The sequence below is a fragment of the Equus caballus genome, chromosome X (genome assembly GCF_041296265.1).
Source record: "Equus caballus isolate H_3958 breed thoroughbred chromosome X, TB-T2T, whole genome shotgun sequence".
Classification (NCBI taxonomy): Eukaryota; Metazoa; Chordata; class Mammalia; order Perissodactyla; family Equidae; genus Equus; species Equus caballus.
Genome location: NC_091715.1, coordinates 30,430,819 through 30,441,063, shown reverse-complemented (window position 1 = coordinate 30,441,063; position 10,245 = coordinate 30,430,819). Strand labels below are relative to the sequence as shown.

The 10,245-nt window shown below is 40.0% G+C and overlaps 1 pseudogene; it reads left to right on the top strand.

The window, feature by feature from the left end:
• Nucleotides 1–5,519: 5,519 nt before the first annotated feature.
• LOC100049869 (ferritin heavy chain pseudogene) lies at nucleotides 5,520–6,377 on the top strand (annotated as a pseudogene).
• Nucleotides 6,378–10,245: the final 3,868 nt, after the last annotated feature.

The following is a 10,245-nucleotide window of genomic DNA, read 5'->3' as shown; positions in this document are numbered from 1 at the left end:
CAGTATTTCCTAGAAATTTGAAACTCTCTAAATATGTTTAAGTGACCTTAAATATTCAGAGATGCATTCAGAAAATGGCAAAAGCCTTCAAGAAAATACCTCAAGAGGACATTGTTTATTTTTAATGTGTGAGCAAGAATTGGAGAATGAAAACGTCAGAGGGAAGGCAATAAGTGTGAATAATACACAGAAAACACTTTACAAACCTTCTACTTGAGAAACTGTGTTTTTTAACACTGGCTGGTTGAGGTAATTATCATATTTTTATGAAAGAGGCTTATCAGCAAATAAGCCACTGAGAGTGTGGAAGAAAAGTTTAGAAAATTAAAAAGTGAGAGCACATTACTCACGTCAAATTATGAAGAATAATGATCACATTAAATACGTTTATTCTATTAACACTCCGGGTTAACGTTATAGCAAGGTATAGAATCACAGGAACATTTTACAAGGATTATACTTTTTTCCTAACTTGACTGGAAAAACTTACAGTTGATTTTAGTGAAACAAAATATCAGCTTCAACCAAGGAATTCTGGATCTTTAGGTTAACTAACATAATTCCACCAAATATATTTTCCCTAAACATAGTTGTTATGTAGGAAAAGGGGTGAGAACCAGCAATTTCTGTATCTGTGACAACAGAAGTAAAGATCTCAAACAAAACATCATTGAATACATATGAATATTTCAAAGTAAAGATATTAATATAGATTCTAATATCAACCCATTAGCAACTAATTTTTCATTGGTCATATAAGCATTCCGTCAGTGAACAAAGGGAACCTAAACAGACTCTTGGGCCCATGAGATTAAAGTCAATGTCTGTTGCAATCATTCAGCACAAAGCTGGACATGCATTATGTCCCAAATAGTTATTGATTAAATATTTGGCATGTCCCTGCCATTCTAAATCAATGTTCTCTATCTGTATCTGTGAATTCCATGGATCCGTTCTTGTGTTTACATCTAAATGAAAAATTACCGGACGCATTTTCAGGATTATCTTGATCTCTTTATAGCTCAATACAACCACACAGATACAGTGTCCACATTTGCATGTGGGTTTTGAGTTACATTGAGTGTGATTGCTGCTAGATTGGCATGTCCTGGTGTAAAAATGACAATCGTCCCATGTCCATCCTTACGGTCCTATTGATTTATTTTACCAGCTGCAAAGACTAAAATTTCCTTTCAAAGTGATGACTGGAATATGAAAAATAGTTTGATAGAATAACACTTCAGCACCTTCACTTATCAAAGGTATTGAGATTTTAATGATACTTCACGAAATCAACAAACAACATCAGAATAAATTATCACTTGACTTTTCACCAATTAATAAAAAAGAACATGGACAGACAGTATTTAAGTGATGGCTTCCACTACCTGAAAGCAGTTTCAACAACCTCTTCCCTATGAACCCTCGTCATATGAATCATCATATGAGCTAAAGCGTGTCAATCATTTCAGTCAAGAAGAATGTACATTGAGCATGGCACACTCAAAAGAAAACTTGCATCTTGGCAACTAGATCTATTCTCAGCGAGAAGTAATTGTGTTTAAGGCAAAAAGCGTAATCTGATGCCTAATTGGAATTTCTTAATTTTAATTTTATTAGTTTTATAGTTGTATCTGCATATACTTATAAATTGTTAGTTTCACAGTTATAAACGCATGCCCTTAAGCATAGAGATTTTTATACCTGGCTTTACGTTTATGCATTTTAAGTAAAATTATAATAGTAATTTGTCACCATTGGGTGTCTTTGATTTTTTCTCCTTCTAAAGGAAACAGTTGAAATACACATTCAACATGTCTCCCATTCATTGCTTTAATTTGGAGCAATAACGAGACTAAAGCTTTTAATAGACCACTCAATACTTTAATTCATATTTTTGAGCCCCTTCTATGTGAAATTTAGCATCAAACAAGTTAAACAGTCTTTGTACTAAAGGACCTCATGGTCCAGCCAAATTTTCCAAACTATCTAGAGAGGAATCCTGTTCAGAGTGTCACTCTCTGCTTTACAAGATGTGTACTTGAGCATGTTACATCCTCTCTAATTTACAATTTCTTTGTCTGTAAAATATGGGTGATAACAATAAAAGTTAACTCAGAGGGTATCTGTAATGAGATAATGTAGAGTGAACAGCTCAAAGACAGATAATATTGATTTTGACTTGGTAGATAATATTGATTTTGGATTGATATATCACTTTTCATGACCCCTCATTAAATGATTAATTTATACATATGCATGCACACACACACACACACACACACACATACATATATGGAGAGTGAGATAAGCCACCAACTGCTGCTACTCATGGTCCACTTCCTTATGAATACATCATCAAGCCTAGCGCATGCACTAATTTTTAAAGATGGGATTACATGGAACATTGAACAGCACTCAGCTGCAAAAAAAATGCAAATGTGAGGAGTTTATAGAACAAGTTTTTGTGTTAGGATGAATAAAAATACCTGGCATATAATAGATGTTCAGTAGAAATATACTGAATGAATGAGAGATAATCACTGACACTGAGTCAGAACTTATTGCCTAATATCAGTTGTGTAACTGTTAGTTCTGTAACAGGTTTAAATGATGAAGGGAACTGAAAGTCAAAAGAGTTTTTATAGATTATATAACTAGATTTTTTATTTGATGACCTGAATTTATTATAAATAATACTGTGATGGTTAATTTTATATGTCAACTTGACTGGGCCAGGGGGTAGCCAGATATTTAGTCAAATCTTATTCCATGTGTGCCTGTGAGGGTGGTTTTCCATGAGATTAACATTTGAAACAGTAGACTGAGTAAAGCAGGCTGCTCTCCTGAATGTGGGTGAGCGTCACACAATCAATTGAAGGCCTGAATAGAACAAAAATGCTGACCCTCCTCTGAGTAAGAGGGAACTCTTCCTGCTGGACTGCCTTCAAGCTGGGACACTGGTTTTTTCCTGCCTTCAACTTGAACTTCCTGGGTCTCCAGCCTGCTGGCCTTTGGGCTGGACCCACACCATCGGCATTCCTGGGTCTCAAGTTTGCTCCTTACAGATTTGGGGACTTGTCAGCTTTCATAATCACATGAACCAATTCCATAGATTGATAGATAGATAGATAGATAGATAGATAGATAGATAGATAGATGTACATATGGTTCACTTCCTGTTCGTTCTGTTATTCTGGTGAACCATGACTAACACTGATATAATACAAACATTGACCACAAACATTTCAAAGAAATCTTTATCTTATAGTCCTATATTCATATTTTTAAAAAACATGATCTACTCTGAAGTTTTCTCATTCTATGTTTATATATAGTTTTATATTTCTCACGAAAGAAAAATTGAATGGAATGCTTTGCTTATATATATGTATATTTTCTTCATGGAAATCTGAGGTCCCAGCTCATGCTTGCTTATTGATTTCCCTTAGAAAAGTTAGTTTTTAAACCTTGGGTTTCTCTCAGTTATAATAAATATTTTACCATTACTTTCTTCCCTAGGAGGTAATGATGAGGGATGAAATATCTGAGAAACACCATTATCATTCCTTAGTATACACATAACCATTCAATAGTCTTATTATTTCAAGTATTTGGAGTGTAAAATTGTAGGTAGAAATTAATTATTAAATAATCTTGGGAAATAATGAGAAAATGTTCTACAAAATCAAGACTCCTACTTAAATAGATTCTTACAATCAAGTCTAAATTGAAATCTCCCAAGGAAACTTTGAAAGTCTACAATTACATTAAGACTAAACACTGGTGTTAAGAAAATACAGAATACAACTTTATCTCACTCAGAAACTGACCACGTAATTCTCTTCCACCTCTAGTGTGTGATTTTATCATTAAAATCAACTTATGAAATAGACACTGTTGTTATTTTATTTCTTTACAGAATCAGCAATTAAATGTCTCTAGAACTGTTTAAATAAGTTTACATCAGGACATTTGATATGTGATCCTTTTCTTTCTTCATAAACTCTGATCATAAAATAGGATAAGCTTCCAAGAGAGAAACAGAGACCAAAAAAGGTGCATTAATCAAAGCTATGGGATTAAATCTTTATGTGAAATTAGGCATTTTATCCTAACTTTACCTGAGAGTACTTATAATATTCTGTCATTCTGTCTTATAACTTGAGAACAGACCACATTTGATTCTTCTGCACATCTCAAGAATCAAACACAGCGTCTGACACATATTTGGAGTATATAAATGGTTGTTGAATTAATGCACAAATTAATTATAAATACCTAGGTTGATCTTCTGTCTCCCACTATAATATCCTTGAATTCTAAGAACATATTTCGTCTTTTTTATTTCCATGCACATGTGTAATATCTTGTATGTATTTACTTGAGACAATAAGGGGGAAAAATGGTAGTTGTTTTGTTTTGTTTTGTTTTTGTCTGCTTCTCCACTAGAATACAAACACTAAGGAAACAGAGACTTTGTTTCTCTTTGTTACTAATATATGCCCAAATCCTAGACCAGTGCCTGGGCCATAGCAGGTAATCAATAAGTATTTGTTGAATGAATTAATGAATGAATGAAAGGCCATTTGAGATCAGTGGTATTCCCTACCACGGTGGCTCATTCCATACAACATAATTGGGCTTACAAAGAGACTTGTTGAGTGTCAGTGAAAGAACAAATGAGGTTGGAGGGAATGAATACATCCCCGTGGGTAAGTGCTTTCTCTAAGAACGCACCTAAACCTTTTGTTTTCTGCCAGAGAAAAGGGAAGTGTGTACCTAGCCAAGAGCAAGGTAATTGACAAGCCAGGTGAAGGGGGAGAGCAAATCTAGGATATCAGCGATGAGATCATTGAATCTGTCCTACCGGGCTCCAGACAGGGCAGAAGGAACGTGCTTCTAGGACTGTGCTGAAAGATTAAGAGATGAGAGAATAAAGGGAGTGAAGAACAAGCTCAGAAAGAGTGAAAGATGGAGAGGTGGAAAGATTCACTGAGGCTCTAGAGGTGGTGCTCTCCTGTCAGAGCAGCGTGAACTAGACCATGACTAGCAAGAGAAAAGCGGAGGTCACTGGAGTTACTAAGTCTAGGAACCGAGTGAGGAGGCTATCAGAAGTGTCATCAGTATGGATGTTGAAGTCACTGATTTATCTAACATTCAAATAAAACTGTGCGATATTAAACATAACTAATGAGACCCCAAAAGCACTATATTTAATGAAACAATCACATTAGGACAATATTCAATTAAGCTGCTCAAAGAAATCATGCAAATGATTAACTTAAGACGCTTGCATCTATATTCATGAATAAAGTTTTAAAATATCATATAGTGCAGACGCTTAGCACACAGTCTCCCGGATTCATCCAAGCCCTGATCCAACCTAGAACACCACGCTTGAGCCCCTCCCAGCTACCCCACCCACCGTAAAGTAATATAACGTAACGTAACGTGACACAATGTGACGTGACGTGACGCAACGTAACGTAACGTAACGTAAAACGGATCTCCCCCACCTCCGTAAAATAACGGACGCTCCCAACTTGGTGTGACGCCATTTTGGTCGCGAGCCAGAACTGCCACTGAGCCAGAGCTCACCCAACGGCGCCTTCAGCACCCGCTCTGGGAACACCTTGAGGTCGCCTTCGCCTTCGCGCCTCCAGCCATGGCGACCGCGCAGCCCTCGCAGGTGCTCCAGAACTACCACCCCGACTGCGAGGCCGCCATCAACGGCCAGATCTGCCTGGAGCTGTACGCCTCCTACGTGTACATGTCGATGGCCTACTACTTCGACAGGGACGACGTGGCCCTGAAGCACTTCTTCCAGCTGTTCCTGCAGCAGTCGCGCCAGAAGGGAGAGCACGCCAAGAGGCTGATAAGGCTGCAGAACCAGCGCGGAGGCCGCCTCCACCTTGGCGACATCAAGAAGCCAGACCCTGACCACTGGGAGAGCAGCCTGAAGGCCGTGGAGTGTGCGCTCCAGCTGGAGATGAACGTCAACCAGAGCCTGCTCGATCTGCACCAGCTGGCCACCGACAAGGCGGATCCCCATCTGTGCCACTTCCTGGAGAGTCACCTCCTGCTCGAGGAAGTCAAGTCCATGAAGGAGTTGGGGGACCATCTCACCAGCCTGCTCAAGATGGGGGCCCCAGCAGACGGCCTGGCAGAGTACCTCTTCGACAAGCTCACCCTGGGGGACGGCAGTAAGAACTGAGTTTGGACTGCTTTCCCCAGAGCCACGGGGTGACTTCCCCTGGTCACCATACTAAGCATGCATATTGCAATATTGCCCTTACAAAACGTTCACTTAAGGTTTTTTTCTTTCAATTTTATTCCAATAAAGTTATTTGGTTCCTAAATAAATAAAGGTCTCTCCTTGATTTGTGTGTGGGAATCTCTCACCTTTTAAGTTTTGAAACAGGTATCCAAGGGTCTCTCCACCCACCCTGGCCCCATCCACATGCAGCTCGGGATCTCCATGGATGGAGGGAGAAGGTATTCCATGGGACCCTGGAAAACACAAAATTAATCTTCCCCTCATAAACAAAGTGGGGAGGTATGCTGGGCAGGGGGGTGTCTGGGGCCCTGGTGTCTGTGGGTGCCTGTGCATAGTAAAAGTATTTAAAAAAACATAGTATGGAATTCATGATACTGGTTGCCTCTAAGGAAGAAGTGAAGAATGGGATTGGGCAAGGATTAAAATAGACTCTTCTACTTTACCTGAAAACTTTTAGTTTATTGAAATATGCGAATGTTAACCTTGGTTGTTTCTGGGTAGTAACATGGGGGTCCTAGAAGGAAGTATGGCAGAGTATCTCTTTGACAAGCTCACCCTGGGCAACAGTGATAATGGTAACTGAGCCTTAGGCTGACTTTCCCATAGACATGGGAATGACTTCCCAGGTCACCATGCTGGACCTGCATATTGCCCTTACAAAACATCCAAATATAGTTTTTTCCTTCAATTGTCCCCTTTCTTGCATTAAAGTAACATGGTAGCAAAAAATCCAAATTACCTCATTAGAAGGGCTGAAGAATAAAAGGTCAAAGCTGAAGGCCAAATTTGTGATATTGAACATGAAGTAGAATAAATCCCCCTGAATGTTCAGTCAGTGACTCTGGCTGCTTAGAAGAATGTAGAGGGGTGGGGGAGAGTTGAAGCTGGGAGACCAGTTAGTAGGTATTGTAACCCATCCAGATGAGAGCGATGGTGGCTTGAACTGTGGTGGTGACTGAGGAAATGAAGAGAAATAGACAAAGTCCAGATGGGTTTGGGACAAGTTGAGAAGATTTGCTTATGGGCCAGAGGTGAGGAATGGGAAATAGGGAAAATAATCTAGGTTCTGGTGTTTGGACTTGAACACTTGCATTAAAGGTGTTGCTATTTATTAATCTGGGGGTGTTTGCAGGGAAACACCAAGGATGGGGAAGGCATGTCATGTAAAATCTGAGATGCCTATTACATATGCAAATGGAAATGTCTTGCAGGGAGCCAATGAATCTGGAGCTCACAGGAGGTCTCGTTTTGAAATACACATATGGGAGGCATCAGCTATAGATGGTGTTGAGGTCATGGGACTGGATAAGCTCGCCAGAAAGAGAGAGAGTATTGCCCAGCCAGCCCCATGCCCAGGGCAGCTGATATTAAGGATGGCTTGAGGTGCTGGAACACGCAGAGGGCTGCTGGCCTCACCTGGGCCATTACCGCATTCCAGACTGTGCTCCCCTGTGGCCACCCCCAGAGTCCCCAAATGAGCCTGTTTCTCACTGCAGTGTGGCCTCTGGTTCCTCCTTTCAGGATGTGGAGAGGAGTTAGCGTTACCCTGTCTTCATGGCTATGGGTAGAAAGAAATTATTTCCCAGTGGAAAGATTTCCCAAGGAAATGATAGACCTGCTTCTCTGTGGGTTTTTTCTGTCCCCCTTAAAACTCTTCCCCTCTCTCTGTCCACTGTCTATGTGACCAGATGAAATCTGTACCCATGTAAACCTTAAGGTTGTCCATGTCTGGGAAAAACACTCCAAACATTTGTTTCTTCTGTGCATGTGCAGTTTACAAAGATCGAAGTTAAAAATTTACAGACTTTGTATCCTCTACTCAAAGACACATGGGTAGCTTGAGTCTCTTTAAAGCTAGCAGATTGCTTTGAAGTATTTCATAAAATATGAACAAGTTTAGCTAAGCAGTAATTACCTTTCACATTTGTCCATGACTGCACTTTAATACTTTCTTATAAATGAGGATTACGGGCCAGCCCTGGCAGCCTAGTGGTTAGGTTCGGTGTGTTCCGCTTTGGCGGCCTGGGTTCAGTTCCTGGGTGTGGACCTACACTTGCTCTGTTAGTGGCCATGCTATGCTAGCAGCCCACATACTAAAAAATAGAGGAAGATTGGCACGGATGTTAGCTCAGGGTGAATCTTCCTCAGCAAAAAAAAAAAGAGCATTATGTTCTTTTGAATTCAGTTTCCAGGTAATTCAAGTATCCCTTCATTCTTCTTTGTCAAACTTGGTCTTTTCAATACATTTCTTTCTGTGCCTGCTTTCAGGACCTCTCCTCTCTCTGAGTTTGTCTCAGATCTTATCTATTTATATATATACTTCAATACACATCTCTCCCCAAGGTGTGAGGAAGCACAAGGCAAGCATATATTTGTGAGTGTTTAAAACTCTCAGTTCACTGAGGATCCTTCCTACTTTCCTGTTTTGGAGAGGCAGTTTGCTGTAGTGGTTTCTACCCAGATTGCCTGGGTTCACATACCAGCTTAGCCACTCATCTTGGGTGAACCAGAGTAAGCTGTCTAATTTCTCTGTGCTTCCATTTCCTCACATTAAAAATAGGATAATAAAAATGTCAACTCCATTGGGTTACTGTGAAGATACAATGAGTTAATTTATGTAAATCTCTTAGAACAGTGCCTGGCACAGTGTAAATACTTTGTGTTAGCCATATTTTTTATCATCATCCTCCAGTAACTTCTGAGTTCCTTTGTGTAGATTATGCATTGGGGAAAAGATTTCATGTCTATACTTTGCCATCGGCAGTCTCTCTGGCATTTTAGCCAACCATGTCAGCTTGTATATTGAGAAGGAAAAAAAATCCTTTGTAGCTTCTTTGGTTGTCAGGCACAGCCAGGACTCAGGAAGGGATATTTCTGTATATGCTTCCCCAAGCTCAGGCCCAGAAGTGAGTTTCACTGTGACAATTTTCTACGGTGATGCTTTCATTTTTTCTCCACTAGCCTTCCTTGGAAATCGCCCCCTAGAACATGGTTTGCTTATTCTTCCCAAATCCAGTTGCCTGATCCTTCTCTCTGCATCTTGAACTACTTGTCACTCCTCAGAGATGGACAAGAGCAAAAGGATAAAGGGCTCACTCTGATTCCCACCATATATATGGATGTTTTGACATGAAGAGGTATGGAATAGGGCAAAAAATGAGCAAAAAGGGACCATATTAGGGCTACCGATAATCTAAAAATTAATTTTTATAAAACACCATGCACTTTAGCACAGAGGTTCGTAAGCTTTTCTGCCATTAGAGTCACCTGCTGAGCTTTTAACATTCTTGATGCACAGGCCACAACCCAGACCAAGAACATCAGAGTCCCTTGGGGCAGCACCCAGACATCCCAGGCAATGAAAAGCAGTAGGAATACCTAGCTACTCAAAGTGTGGTCTATGCATCAGGAGCATCAGCCTCACTGGAGCACTTCTTAGAAACGCAAAATCTGAAGCCCCACCACAGATCTACTGAATCAGAATCTACATCTTAACAAGATCCCAGGTGATGAATATGCACACTGTCGTTTGAGAAGCACTGCTCTACCATTCTGGCACTCAAACATGGCTGCACTGTAGAGTCACCTGGGGAGCTGGAAAATAGTACTGATGCCTCGACTTACACAACTCACTCAGTCATGCCATCATGAAAGTACTAGAGCAATCACACTAAAATTTTTCTCTAACTTCAAAAACAATTATTGAATCAACAATTATTGACCACTCACAGGCTTTTATCCATTCTGCTGTTTTATCACAAATTTTTGCATCTATATTCATAAGGGATATTGGTCTGTAGTTTTCTTGTGATGCCTTTGTCTGCTTCTGCTATCACAACACTGGCCTCACAGAATGTGTTAGAAAATATCCCCCTTTCTATTTTTCAAAAGAGTTTGTAAAGAACAGGTCCCTCTTTAAATATTTGATAGAGTTCGCCCGTGAAATCATTTGGACCTGGGCTTTT